Source organism: Lissotriton vulgaris, chromosome 7 (genome assembly GCF_964263255.1).
Source record: "Lissotriton vulgaris chromosome 7, aLisVul1.2, whole genome shotgun sequence".
NCBI lineage: Eukaryota > Metazoa > Chordata > Amphibia > Caudata > Salamandridae > Lissotriton > Lissotriton vulgaris.
The window spans coordinates 1,404,292,306-1,404,308,328 of NC_141695.1; positions in this window are offsets into that span (position 1 = coordinate 1,404,292,306).

The window sequence follows — 16,023 nt, forward strand, 5'->3', positions numbered from 1 at the left end:
AGAAAGTAAATACGTTTTGCACCGTTACACCTATACTTATGACCTACTCCCATTAGGAAACATCTGTGAATGACAGGCTATTACCATCTGCTTCTTCTGGAAAGGTGAGAGATGTCTCTGTTCAAGTGAGTTTACCCCTTCATTTGCTGTCTCCTCCAGAACCAATGTGTAGCCTAGAAAAGGAAGAGCTTTGTCTAAACACTTTTTACCATGCCTAGGAACCCCCCTCCCACTATTGGTCACCTCTGTGTTGCTATCCCCTAGTTCTAGAGGAAGTAACAATTAAATCATGGAAAGGATATTCTCTTGGTAAAAAGTGTATAGAATATGGAGGACATATCCTTTCTATCCTCTTGACTGAGTACCTCTCTACCCACCTGAGACCTTCTGGTCTTAGGAGTTCTGTCTTAGAGCTTTGACTAAATACATTATTTGGAGAGGTAGAACTAGGTCCCCCTTCAGGATGCCTGTATTGAAAACATTCCCTTTGTTTAAAAATAGTAAAAAAAAGGGCATTGGAGAAGTTACGAAAACCAGGGGACTTGTCTAACAGTTGGGGAGGGGAGGCGGAGCTTTAAACTCCCTCTACCTTCCACGCCCAGTACCCTAATCTGCCAGGGGGAGGCGGGTCGTAGGTAGGGAAGAGGGGCAAACCCTTAAGAAATCATAATGTGGGAAATACAAAAAGGAAACATAAATAGATAAGACGATTTCCCAAACAAAAAGCAATATGGTTGCATTTTTCACAGACTCCTGACAGGCAGAGTGAGACACATATATTGATGGAGGAGAGCGTTCTTAAATATCCGTTTGAAGGGGGAGTTCCTGAGGAGGCCCCCACACCACATCTGGTGTCAGCTGGGAGGTTGAGGGGTTCTGAAGAGGCAGTGTCTTTACCAAATTTGATGTCACAGTCCCCCCCAAGAAGCCAATCTCCCCTTGATTAACAAGCTGGTTGAGCCCCGGGAGGGGAAACAGGAATGGGGCGAGGAGTTTTCATGCCCCAGACAGGGTCCGGCGTTAGGGAGGTTGGAAAGTTAGAGCGCTGGGTTCAAGTGCTGAGTGCCATGCAGTATATGCCCTAAATAGCTCTCACAGGGACAAATCTACTGTCTAATAGAAACATGGAGGGCGCTCCATCCAACGCTTCTGTCTCACACTTCAATACCCAGTCTAAGGGTGGTTTAAATTTCCAGCCATAGGGATACGGTCCCTTCATGGATTCCCTTCGAGAGACGCCATAAAGAAAAACAGTGTGGTACAGAATGTTTCATCCTCTATTCTGGACCTCACTAGGTTATTTGACAACAAATCCTTTCCCGTAAATAGAGGATTCATTCTCAGCTATTTATCTGAGATTGAGGCCTTAAAGTTGATCTCTAGTAGGGATATTCTAAACGTAAAGTTTAACTCATAGGACACTTTACCCTACTCTAGAGTTACTTTCTGCACAATAGTTGTTGCTAATTTGGTTATGTAGAACAGTGAACATTTTCTTAAGCAAGGGATTGACATTACTTCTGTTTTAGAATCAATCAACCAATCAGGGGAATTATAAGCACGCTACTCACCCGTGAGGGTCTCAAGGCGCTGGGGGAGGGGGGATGGGGGGGAGAGTAAGCAGCTCCGTTAAGTCGAAGAGCCAGGTTTTAGAGTCTTCCTGAAGATGTTCAGGGAGGTGTTGTGTCTGATGTTGAGCGAAAGCTCATCACAGGGCTTGGCTACGATGTAGGAGAAGGTTCTTCCACCTGTTCTTGCACTGCGGATGCGCGGGAAGGGCGAGGTCAGAGGATCAGAAGTTTCTCTTAGGTACGTGGAGTGAGATTCTCTTGTTAAGTATTAAGGTCCGGTGTTGGGGATGCATTTGTAGGCGTGGGTGAGTATTTTGAAAGTGACTCTCTTCTCAACGGGGATCCAGTGGAGGTTCCGTAGGTGTTGGGTGGTGTACTTGTGTCGAGGAATGTCGAGGATGAGTCTGGCTGCGGTGTTCTGTATGCTCTGGAGCTTTCAGAATAGAGGCTTGTTGATTCCGGCGTAGAGGGAGTTGCCATAGTCCAGTCTTCTGGTAAAGAGTGCGTGGGTGACGGCCTTCCTTGATTTGTGGGGGATCCACTTGAAGGTCTTTCGGAGGATTCAGAGGGTGTATGGGAATATGGGAATCCCCCCCATAGGTCCCATTATTCAGTGCCCGAAAGTTCTAAGGGCCGTTAAATCAGTGGTATCAGATGCAATGGGTCCTGACTGAGTATTTAGCTGGTAATCCCAGAAATATTGTGGTCTCGTTGGGTAAGAGGAGACGATCAATAAATCTGGTGATGGGTTTAGCAGTTGGTCCTCAGGTCCCAGACATGGAGGAAGAATTGGCCCAGTGGAGCTGGGTCGCGAGAGTCTTGAGCAACACCCGCCCTCCAGCAGAAAGGAGCGATCCTTTTAGGTAGATTGGGGGGGGTCAACAATTGTCATGGAACATGTCTGGTTCGGTCACAACAAGACAAAATAGATTTTTTTTAAAACCCTGAAGCCTTTAATTATGTGTTTACAAGGAACCTGATCTTTGACTGTGATATTTATTTTGTTTTTTCCAGTTATGCCAAGCGCCCCGAAAGGGGACAAGCTAACGGGGGTAGCCAAACTGCGATTCAATTAATTGGAATCAGATGGTATTTTGTCATCCCTCAAATCTCATTATATGCATGAAGTTGGATGCCTGGGAGATTATGGTAGTTCTTCTTCACAAATTTGTATATTCCTCCTGGAAGACACTTTGAACACTTCATGAGCGTACTTTTTTTATTTGTTCATGATAAAGCTATTAGGGAAGAATGTTCCCTATTTATAATCGTGGGAGATATAAGTCTTTAACTCTGCTTTTGAGATCTACACAAATCCTGATAAAGAGGAAACCTGGCATATACCCGAGATTTTAATTCTGAAAAATATAAAAATGGATAAACAAGGGTTCTCCTTACTCGAGACCCTCAGAGGTATAGATCTGATTATTTTAAATGGGTCGGTGCATGCAGATAAAGCAGCTCGTTTTATATTTCATTCCTCCCTTACTCAGTCTTTTATACGACGTGGTTGTCTCTTATCAAATGTTCGGGGCTTGTGAACACTTCTTTGTTCTCCCGTCAGCATTGAGTGACCATAGTGTGGTAGGTATGACATAGGCTTTTGATTTACCCACATTGGATCCAGGGAACTCCGGCTTGGGTACGGCTGTTTTTAATAAAGTAAACGGACGTTCCTTTTGGACACTAAAAATATGGCTGAGGTCAGTTTCATAATTAAGAGGGCGTGGAGAAGTGTGGCTCAATGGTTAGAGCGGCAGACCCTGATGCTTAGGTCTAGCCCAGGACCAGGGTTCAATTCCCTGCCACGGCGGGTCTTGGGCTCAAAAAATCCACGGACCTGATAATTCTCGCCTCGGTGCCTATTCCAATCATGGAGTCCCACTCTGCAACTCTGGGCAATAGCTTGCCTAATCTCCACAACGGCCCCCACAACGCTAAGGATGTCTGGCCTCCACCTTGGAGGTGCCCAGGAGTGGACGCCTCACAGGGAAAGCCAGGATGGGTTCCACGGCGGTATTCGTACAAGCGCCTTGAGACCCTTGCGGGTGAGTAGTGCGCTATACAAGTATCAATTTACAATTTACATATGCATAGCAGTCAGGTGTGTTCCCGATAATATCATTCAGTGTTTTGAGGCTCAAATGGAAGAAATTCGTAACTCAAGCTCTAGCTCTGTTGGCCCTCGCTTGCCTAAACAGGGCACATTCCATTTGAAAATACTGAATCAAGAAATTAATAGATTAGTTTGAAACCAGCATTTACAGTTCCCTATGGTTCGTCAGCAGTAAATTTATCTCCTCAAACAAGTAAGAATTCACTGCAAACTTAGTGAAAGGAGAAGGGACCATGATTTTAAGTGGGTTGGCTTAAAAGAAGATGCCAGGGCCAAAGATTCTAGAAAGCACTGGCGCCTGATAGCGGAATATTGCCGCTTAAGCCAGAAGGCTCTGCCTATTCCGATTCCAGAGAAGGTCTGGGTAGATCATATTTCCCTATTATATAGGAACAACAGTCCAGTCGTTCACATGACCATTGGAGTGGATGTCCTCTTTTTCGCAATGTGGTCCCCCGTCTGGGGAGGAATTAGTGGGGTTTATAAAAATGGCCAGAACATCTGCCACGCAAGGCCCGGACGGAATCCCGATTACGTTAATTAAAAAGGAGGCTGTTGCCTGGGATGCTTTTGTTGCCCCGGTGTTTAATTATTGCTTTCGAACTGATAAGATTCCCCTTTCTTGGAAGGGAAGTGTCGTAGCCTCTTTGTACAAAAAGGGGATCAAAACTTCGCCATCCAGTTTCAGGCAGATTATTTTATTATTATTATTATTATTAAATCGGTTTTATACCGCGCACGGTTACCCTAGAGCATCCCAGCGCTTTGCCAACAGAGTATACCAGAAATAGCAGAGGCAGAGAAGATCAGCAGAAAAGGAAAGTTTTCAGTTATTTTCGAAAGCGCAGAAGACAAGGTTCCGCGCGTAGACATAGAGGGAGGGCATTCCAAAGGGTGGCGACATTAACGGAGAATCTCCTTCCTCCTGATCGGGCCTTTTTTACCCTAGGGACAACAGTCAGATGTTGCTGGTCTGAGCGTAAGGTTCTGCTGGCTTTATACGGGATCACCATCTTTTGAAGGACGGGAGGGCCTTTGCCTTGCAAGATTTTATGCGCGAGGCAAAGGGATTTAAATTTCACCCTTTCCCGTATTGGCAGCCAGTGCAACGCCCTCAGTGCTGGTTTAGCTGACCGAGACATGGGGATGTTGTATAGCATTCGTGCTGCAGCATTCTGAACTTGTTGAAGTCTGTTCAGAGTGATCTCAGGGGCACCGAGGTAGATCGCATTGCTGAAGTCTAACCTAGACATGATCAGACCCTGGATTAAGAGCTTCCGAGATAGAAAAGGAATCAGAGGTAGTACTTTGCGTACCGATCCGAGGAGACCAAAACAGACACCCGCTAGTTTAGAGGCCTGGGTTCTAAAGGAAAGATCTCTTTCCAACCAAATGCCTAGGCTCTTAATCTCAGCCTTTGGTTCAGGGGGAGGTCCTAGGCAGCTGGGCCAGGCCAAGCAGGGGAGAGAGGGGGTTTTTGGTCCCATCAGCATTATCTCCGTTTTGGACCCATTCAGTTTTAATGCTGAGTCCCCCATCCAAGAATAGACTTTTGAAAGGCAGGCGTGAAGTATCTGGGAGTTGTCCGTGGATTGGGAGAGGGCGAACACCAGTTGGGTGTCATCGGCGTAGCTCACGATCTTGATGTTAAATGGAGCCACCACATCCTCCAAGGGGGCCATGTACACATTAAAAAGTGTAGGACTCAGGGAGGAACCCTGGGGCACGCCACAATGGAGGTGGGGGGATGCCGATCGTGCGCCCCCTTCCCAAACCTGGAAGGATCTTTCGCTGAGGAATGACCTGAGCCAGTTCAGCTGGATGCTGGATGCTTCAGGCCAAATAATTTGCTAGAAGCATCCTATGTCATCTGCAACAATGGGCCCAGGACCAGAATATTATACTCCAGTACAAGCCGGTTTCAGAAAGAAAAATAGTATTCTCGATAACATTACGATCCTTCAGACCATATTAGAAAAATATATATTTTTTTACACTGCATGCCAGTCTATACTGCATTTATTGATTTATCCACGGTGTTTGATAAAGTGGACCGCCAAACGCTGTGGAGAAAGCTCCTTCGGCCGGGCATCCCACATCATCTTTTGGGTCTCATCATGGAATAACACTCAGATACCTGGTGCCAAGTTTGATTGGAGGATTGTTGGGATGATCCCGTAAGATTAGAACACATAATTGGCTTAAGAAGGTTTGCCTGCTGGACCCTCTTTTGTTTCCTTTATATATATATATATATATATATATATATATATATATATATATATATATTACCTACTGGCGATAGCCAGTAGGTATATATAGTTAGGATTTTTTTCCTATGGGATTTTTGAAAATTCTATGTCGAATAACTTTGGCGTTTGAGGACAGAATTGGCTGAAATTTTCAGGAAAATGGAACATTTTGTTTCTGAGCAGCCCCTGAAAATTTGGGGGGGTTTCGTCAAGGGGGGGCCGAGAAAAAAAGGGGGTCCCAAAATGTGTTTTTCCCATGCAATTTTCCATAGGGCGGTTGGCCTCACTTTTAGCCTGAATGGCTGAATGGATTTACACCAAACTTGGCAAAATTGTAGGGACTGGTAGCCCGATGTGCCTTTGCTATGTCTCAAGATATAGGCTCCAGTGGTTTTTACGAAAATTAACTTTGAAAAATATATATTGGGCTACATTGGGCTATATATATGTTGGAGCCCAAATGTAGCCCAATGTAGCCCAATGTAGCCCAATGTAGCCCAAAGATGGCCACCAGAGACAAAAAAAACAAATGTAGCCCAAATATCAGCCAGATGTAGCCCAACTATAGCCCAATGACAGAATGTCCCAGAGTGTTCTAAAGAACAACTAGAGTGCTAACAGTCCTACTTATTACAAAGGTATGGCACACCTGAAGCCATCTTGATTGGAATAAAGTGGTAACTCTTAAAACATTTAATTTAAAAAGGAACAAAATGAGGGGGTTCATTTTGCCATAGAAAGTATGATTAGCGAATATATGACGAAATCCCGCATACCATCAGTCCGCAAAAAAAATCCTGCATGTACTATTAGGCCGCAAATTAAAATAACGAAAACTTTTAGAACGAATATGCCTTTAGCATACACTAAACAACTAAACTACCCTAAACCCTAAAACACTACCCCCAGCATGACCCTACACTACGCAAACAGTACAACATTACCCTAAACCCTAAAACACTACCCCCAGCATGACCCTACACTACGCAAACACTACAACACTACCCAAAACCCTAAAACACTACACCCCAGCATGACCCTACACTACGCAAACACTACAACACTACCCTAAACCCTAAAACACTACCCCCAGCATGACCCTACACTACACAAACACTACAACACAACCCTAAACCCTAAAACACTACCCCCAGCATGACCCTACACTACGCAAACACTACAACACTACCCTAAACCCTAAAACACTACCCCCAGCATGACCCAACACTACGCAAACACTACAACACTACCCAAAACCCTAAAACACTACACCCCAGCATGACCCTACACTACGCAAACACTGCAACACTACCCTAAACCCTAAAACACTACCCCCAGCATGACCCTACACTACGCAAACACTACAACACTACCCAAAACCCTAAAACACTACACCCCAGCATGACCCTACACTACGCAAACACTGCAACACTACCCTAAACCCTAAAACACTACCCCCAGCATGACCCTACACTACGCAAACACTACAACACTACCCAAAACCCTAAAACACTACCCCCCAGCATGACCCTACACTACGCAAACACTACAACAATACCCAAAACCCTAAAACACTACCCCCAGCATGACCCTACACTACGCAAACACTACAACACTACCCAAAACCCTAAAACACTACCCCCAGCATGACCCTTCACTACGCAAACACTACAACACTACCCAAAACCCTAAAACACTACACCCCAGCATGACCCTACACTACGCAAACACTACAACACTACCCAAAACCCTAAAACACTACACCCCAGCATGACCCTACACTACGAAAACACTACAACACTACCCAAAACCCTAAAACACTACCCCCAGCATGACCCTACACTACGCAAACACTACAACACTACCCAAAACCCTAAAACACTACCCCCAGCATGACCCTACACTACAGAAACACTACAACACTACCCTAAACCCTAAAATACTACACCCCAGCATGACCCTACACTACGCAAACACTACAACACTACCCAAAACCCTAAAACACTACCCCCAGCATGACCCTACACTACGCAAACACTACAACACTATCCTAAACCCTAAAACACTACGCCCAGCATGACCCTACACTACGCAAACACTACAACACTACCCTAAACCCTAAAACACTACCCCCAGCATGACCCTACACTACGCAAACACTACAACACAACCCTAAACCCTAAAACACTACCCCCAGCATGACCCTACACTAAACAACCACCACAACTCTACACTACACTAACACAACACTACACTACACAACACTACACTACACAATCACTAACCCACGAAAAAATTAACACAAACCCACTTACCTCTCTCGTCATCCTGGTTTTCACAACGCAAATGCATTTACCATACATGCCTTTAAAACGTAATTCTTTGTAAAGGCATGCGCGATAAATGCACATGCGTTTTGAAAAAATGCGGGATAATGGTATGCGAGGTCAATGACCTTGCGGGATAATGGTATGCGGACTGAAAGTCTGCGGGATAAAAAATGCGGGAAAATGGCTGCAAACCATGATTAGCAGCAGACTTCCCTGGTGAGCACTAGCTTTACTACAGTGATCTAATGAGCAACTAGAGTGCTAACATTCAGAATTTATGGCAAATGTGTGAAACATCTGAATGCCTTCTTGATAGAACCAAAGTAAACAAGCATTGAAAATGCAATAGATCTCGCCCTCGTTTAAGTTAAAGCCATTCTGTTTGTAAGGAGGTGGCTTTTTAGCTTTGCTTTTATTAGTGTTTTTAAAACTTTCATGTAAATAACATGCATATGTATGCATATATGTATATGTATGCATGCATTTATATTTATATAGATATGCAGATTATATATGTTTATATATGTATATTACCTACTGGCGATAGCCAGTGGGTATATATAGTTAGGATTTTTTCTCTATGGGATTTCTGAAAATTCTATGTCTAATAACTTTGGCGTTTGTGGACGGAATTGGCTGAAATTTTCAGGAAAATGGCACATTTCTTTTCTGAGCAGCCCCTGAAAATTTGGGGGGGTTTCGTCAAGGGGGGGGCCGAGAAACAAGGGGGGTCCCAAAACACGTTTTTCCCATTCATTTTTCCATAGGGCGGTTGGACTCACTTTTAGCTCGAACGGCTGAATAGATTTACATGAAACTTGGCAAAATTGTAGATATGGTTTGCCCGACGTGCCTTTGCTATGTCTCAATATATGTGCTCCAGTGGATTTTGAGAAATTAACGTTTAAAAAAAATATATATCTGTGACAGCGCTCCGGTTAGCGCCCCGGTTTGCGTACCTGACGCGTAACGGAACTTCGCGAAGCGAAGCTGATTGGCTCTCCGGTGTCTGTCAACATTCTAAACATTCCGGAGCGGCTGCCATCTTGTCTCTCGGTACGATCGAGAGACAAGATGTGGTGAAAAACGAAGGGGGAAATGAAGGAAAGGGGGCAAGGTAGACCACTCCTGACCCCCTAGGATTGATGAGGGGGATATTAAAGTGCCCCGCGGGGCAAAAAAAAAATAAAATAATTTTTTTGCGATTTTACGCCGTAGAGGCGCGTCCCGGTACGCAAACCGGGCAGCTAACCGGCAGCGTAGCTGTCAACATTGTAAACAGTCCGGAGCGGCCGCCATCTTGTCTCTCGGTAGGTTCGAGAGACAAGATGTGGTGAAAAAAGAAGGGGGAAATGAAGGAAAGGGGGCAAGGTAAACCCCTCCTGACCCCCTAGGATTGATGAGGGGGATATTAAAGTCCCCCGCGATTTTTCGCGGTAGAGGCGCTTCCCGGTACGCGAACCGGGCAGCTAACCGGCAGCGTAACGGGAGTCCGTCATCTTGTGTTTTTGGAGCGTCCGGTTCGCGTACCGGGTAGCGTCCCGGTAAGCGTAACAAGGGGAAAACCAAGAGAAACAGTAAAAAAAAAATTAAGGGAATAGATTTCCAGCAAACTTGACAAAATTGTAGGGACTGTTTGTTTGATGTGCCTTTGCAAGGCCTCAAGATATGTGCACGTGTGGATTTTGTCTAATTAAGGTTAAAAAAAAAATATATATCTGTAAGCGTGCTCCGGCACGCTTACGTTACGGGTTTTGTTTGCGCTGCAGAGCCGATACGTCACGGTTATGCGACGCGTCATGAGGCGTCTCACGTGGCTACGTGATACGTCACGTAATAAAGAATATATTTTACAGCTATAGATATTAGCTTTTAAAAAACCAATGAAATTCACTGAAAAAACCATAGGTTATAGACCATATATAGTTAGGAATTTGCATTTACAAAACCTTGAAAATTCACTGAAAAAACCATAGGTTAGAGACCATATATAGTTAGCTGGACATTTTATTGACATAAAACCAATGAAATTCCATACATAGTTAGTTGCACTAACTATATATCGCGCACCCGCAATCCACTGCTGATGATGTCACATATTACATCATTCATGACATGGTCAGTGACATCACTGATGACATCACTGATGACATCTCAAATGACATCACTGATGACATCACTGATGACATCTCAAATGACATCACTGATGACATCATGACACACCAATACCAGTTACTACATACACACTCACTGATTCCTACGTCTACACACACATTCACTCATTCACCCATACAATCACTCATATATACAGTCACTCATTATTACAACACTATCATATGCACTCATACACCTATGCAGACACTCACACACTGCCACTCATCCATGGAGTTACTCACACATCTAGTCAGTCCTGTAAAGAATCAATCACACTTCCATTTCCTCATCTATACAGTTAAACACAGAACACCATACTTCAGTGACATCACTGATGACATCACTGATGACATCTCAAATGACATCACTGATGACATCTCAAATGACATCACTGATGACATCATGACACACCAATACCATTTACTACATACGCACTCACTGATTCCTACGTCTACACACACATTCACTCATTCACCCATACAATCACTCATACATACAGTCACTCATTATTACCAGACTATCATATGCACTCATACACCTAGTCAGTCCTGTGAAGAATCAATCACACTTCGATTTCCTCATCTATACAGTTAAACACAGAACACCATACTTTTCACACATATACTAACACATACTTACTCTCTTATACAATCACTGATACAAGTACACATTGATATGCACAGAGTCACACACCTCCCAGCCAGCCACACACACACTCAGTCTTCCATACATCCACTCATTCTTCAATATGTAAAACATATTTAAACTTTACAAAAACACACAGACACTAGATGATGTCATCAGTGATGTCATTTGAGATGTCATCAGTGATGTCATTTGAGATGTCATCAGTGATGTCATCAGTGATGTCATTTGAGATGTCATCAGTGATGTCATCAGTGATGTCACTGACCATGTCATGAATGATGTAATATGTGACATCATCAGCAGTGGATTGCGGGTGCGCGATATATAGTTAGTGCAACTAACTATGTATGGAATTTCATTGGTTTTATGTCAATAAAATGTCCAGCTAACTATATATGGTCTCTAACCTATGGTTTTTTCAGTGAATATATATATATATATATATATATATATATATATATATATATATATATATATATATATATATATTCACTGAAAAAACCATAGGTTTCACACCAGTTATAGTTAGGAATTAGCATTTAAAAAACCTATCAAATTCACTGAAAAAACCATAGGTTTAACACCAGTTATAGTTAGCTGGAAATTTTACTGACATAAAACCATTGAAATTCCCACGTTATAGTTAGTTGGACTCACTATAACTTGCACGTGTAATGCACTGATGACACCATCCAGTGAATGTGTGTCTTTCAGATAAATAAATATGTTTTATATATGTATGTTAAGGTCGATGGAAGAATATTTGTTTAAATTATTGTCTTAATGGATGTTTTTTTTAAAAAAAATAATTGGATATCTGCCTTATTAAGTGTATCTTAGTGAATACATATATTAGCGAGTGAAAGTAGGTCAGTCTCTCTGTCATCAGTGATGTCATGAGTGATGTCACTGACCATGTCATGAGTGATGTAATATGTGATGTCATCAGCAGTGCATTACACGTGCAAGTTATAGTGAGTCCAACTAACTATAACGTGGGAATTTCAATGGTTTTAGGTCAGTAAAATTTCCAGCTAACTATAACTGGTGTTAAACCTATGGTTTTTTCAGTGAATTTGATAGGTTTTTTAAATGCTAATTCCTAACTATAACTGGTGTGAAACCTATGGTTTTTTCAGTGAATTTCATAGGTTTTTTAAATGCTAATTCCTTTCTATATCGAGTTTCTAACCTTTTTTTTTTTTTACAATTTGCTGTTTTTTTTTAAGTATTCATTTTTTTTATATATTTTTTTTCTTTTGCGCTCTGGGTGCGCGCTCCGGGAAGCTTTCAGCTAAGCTCTCCGGTAAGCTTTCCGGTGAGCTCACCTGAAAGCGCACCCAGAGCGCTACTGTCGTTCGTGAAAAAAATATGAATGAAAAGTTAATAATAATGCAAAACATTTCGTACCATACAAATAAAATCCGTTTTTTTTTATAAGGAAAATGATTATGTATTTCTGTAAAAGTTTGATGACGTCACTTTGGCGCGCAACGTAAGTGCCCTCGGAAGCGCCTACGATCACGCCGCGTAAACGCACCCGGAAGCGCACAAGATCGCGCCATGTTTGCGCCCCGGAAGCGCCTACGATCGCGCCGCGTAAACGCACCCGGAAGTGCTCCGGAGCGCGCTGCGTAAGCGCGTCGGGTCATGTGACCCTAAAATAACACTTTTCATTGGTTGCTAACAGTTTTTTTTACAAAGAATGAAATCCCCACCCATTTCCTTCACTATTGCTTTGTACTTGGAGAGAGCAAGAGCTGTTCTGTGTACTATCTTCATCTCCTACTTTCCTGATCTACAGCAATGGCTGCAAGAGAGTCATCCAGCAGTGATTCAGAGGCATTTGTAGATGAGGACCCTCCTAGGCAGAAGAAAAAAATCCATTTCATCTGGAAATTTTATAACATCCCTGAAGGAGAAAAAAAAGTCAACGCTCCAAAAGTAACCTGCAAAATATGTGGTAGTACTTTATCCAGAGGCAATCCTCTGAAAAAATATAGTTTTGGAAATGCCAATTTAATCAGGCATGTCAAAAGAAGACACCCAAACAACTTTGCGAGGGAGAGTGTCAGAGACCTGGCACGGAAATTACCCACAGATGGCGGCAGCACCTCCACTGGTGGAGCAACACCTTCGGGACCATCCCGTAGAAGAATGGTCCCTAACATACAGCCAGAGTTTGCAGGCATCAAATTTCTGTGCACGGAGTGTGACAAACTGCTCTGCTATGGGGAGCAGAGTGTTGAACTCATTGCCCAAAAGAAACAGCAACACCGCTGCCCTGACAGTCCCTAAATTTTAACATTTTTTTGCTCCTGTTGAGCCGTTTTGGAATCCCTGTTTTTTGTTTTTCCCTTGACAAAAATCCAAAAAAATTATAAAATTGTTTTAAAAAGTCTAAAAAAAAAATATAAAACAACAAAATCAAAAAAAAAGTTCTTTTCAGAACTACCTCTAATTTATAAAAAAATGCAATTTTTTTTGTGAAAAAAAATCTGTCATTTTTTATCTCCATCGTAGGCTCCCCAGTAAGCTCCCCGGTACGCGTACCGGGTGCGCCCCCACGGAAATCGATTTTTTTTTTTTTTTTTTTTTTTACCCGCGGGACCCTTTTATGGCCCCCACATCAAAACTAGGGGGTCAGAGGGGGTCTACTCTTCCCCCTTATGGTCATTTGCCCCTTTTTTTTTAAACCCCTTGAGTCTCGATTTTACCGAGACACAAGATGGCGGCCGCTCCAGACTGTTTAGAATGTTTACAGACACCCAAGAGCCAATCAGCTTTCTGCGCGCAAGTCGCGTGGCGCGACTGGAGCGCTTTCTGGTGCGCGCACCGGAGAGCGCCTATAGATATATATATTTTTTTGAACCTAAATTACTCAAAATCCACTGGAACACATATCTTGAGACATAGCAAAGGCACATCGGGCTACCAGTCCCTACAATTTTGCCAAGTTTGCTGTATATCCATTCAGCCGTTCGAGCTAAAAGTGAAATCGACCGCCCTATGGAAATTAACATGGGGAAAACGCGTTTTGGGACCCCCCTTTTATCTCGGCCCCCGCTTGACGTATCCCCCCCAAACTTTCAAGGAAGAACCGGAGCTCGACGAGGCCATTTTCAGGAAATTTTCAGGCAGATTCGTCAACCGGTGCCAAAGTTATTCCAAATAGAATTTTGAGATTTAACATTGAAAAAAATCCTAACTATAACTACCTACTGGCGACCGCCAGTAGGTAATATATATATATATGTATATATATATATATTCACTGAAAAAACCATAGGTTATAGACCATATATAGTTAGGAATTAGCATTTACAAAACCTTATTTTACTCACACAAAACCATTGAAATTTCATATATAGTTAGTTGCACTAACTATATATCGCGCACCCGCAATCCACTGCTGATCATGTCACATATTACATCATTCATGACATGGTCAGTGACATCACTGATGACATCACTGATGACATCACTGATGACATCTCAAATGACATCACTGATGACATCACTGATGATAACATCCAGTGACTGTATGTTTCTGAAAAGTCAAAATATGTCTTACATATTGAAGAATGAGTGGATGTATAAGTGTCTGGATGAAGGATTTAGTAGGTGCATGACTAACTGTATGAGTGAGTGATTAAATGTGTCTCACTGAGTGCATGGGTTAGTGACTAAACTGTCTTAATTTGTGAATCATTATAAAAGTTGTTCTGTAAACTGCTGCTTATGTTGATCAGTAGCTTTATGATTAAGTATATGGGTTAATGATAGGTTGCCCAAGTATTTGTATGAGAGAGTGAGTGTGAGTGTGGGTGGCTGTGAGGTGTGTGACTATGTGCATAGATGTGTGAGCAGTTGATTCACTAGATGTATGGGTTCAAAAGTGCATGTGGAAACATCTGTATGGGCAGTTGACTGTGTGCATGAGTGTATTGGTGAGTGAATGATATCTCAGTGCTACATGTCAAAGTAAGTACATATGTAAAACACAGTACATGTGAGAGTTGACATATATAAATAACTGTGCATAAGAGCCAGTGAATGTGTGAGTGGCTGTATGGATCATTGTGAACTTGTATCAGGGATTGTATAAGAGAGTAAATATGTGTTAGTATATGTTTGAATAAGTAAAGTGTGTATAACTGTATAGTAGAGGAAATGGAAGTGTGATTGATTCTTTGCATGACTGACTAGGTGTGTGAGTAACTCCATGGATGAGTGACAGTCTGTGAGCTTCTATTTACTCTGAGTGTATCTAAGGTTATATTAGAGTCTGAAGAAGTTCACCCTATTATCACATGAATGATGTCATCAGTGATGTGATCAGTAATGGCAAATGAGATGTCATCAGTGATGTCATTTGAGATGTCACCAGTGATGTCATCAGTGATGTCATCAGTGATGTCACTGACCATGTCATGAATGAGGTAATATGTGACATGATCAGCAGTGGATTGCGGGTGCGCGATATATAGTTAGTGCAACTAACTATATATGAAATTTCAATGGTTTTGTGTGAGTAAAATAAGGTTTTGTAAATGCTAATTCCTAACTATATATGGTCTATAACCTATGGTTTTTTCAGTGAATTTTCAAGGTTTTGTAAATGCTAATTCCGAACTATATATGTTCTATAACCTATGGTTTTTTAAGTGAATTTCATTGTTTTTTTTAAAGCTAATATCAAAACCTTTAAAATGTATTCTTCTTTAAATCTTAAAATATATTTTACATGTTTTTAGTACAATTTTTTAAAAATTATTTTTATTGTTTCGCTCCCGGTCCGCGAACCGGTTAGCTTCCCGTTAGCTCAATTTGGAGCCGCGACCCGGTCCGCGAACCGGTAAACGTTCCGTTTGCGTAACTATCGCGTTAGAAAACAACATCGTGACGCGTCGCGTCAGCATGACGTTTCGCTTTTTCGCGTGATACGTCAT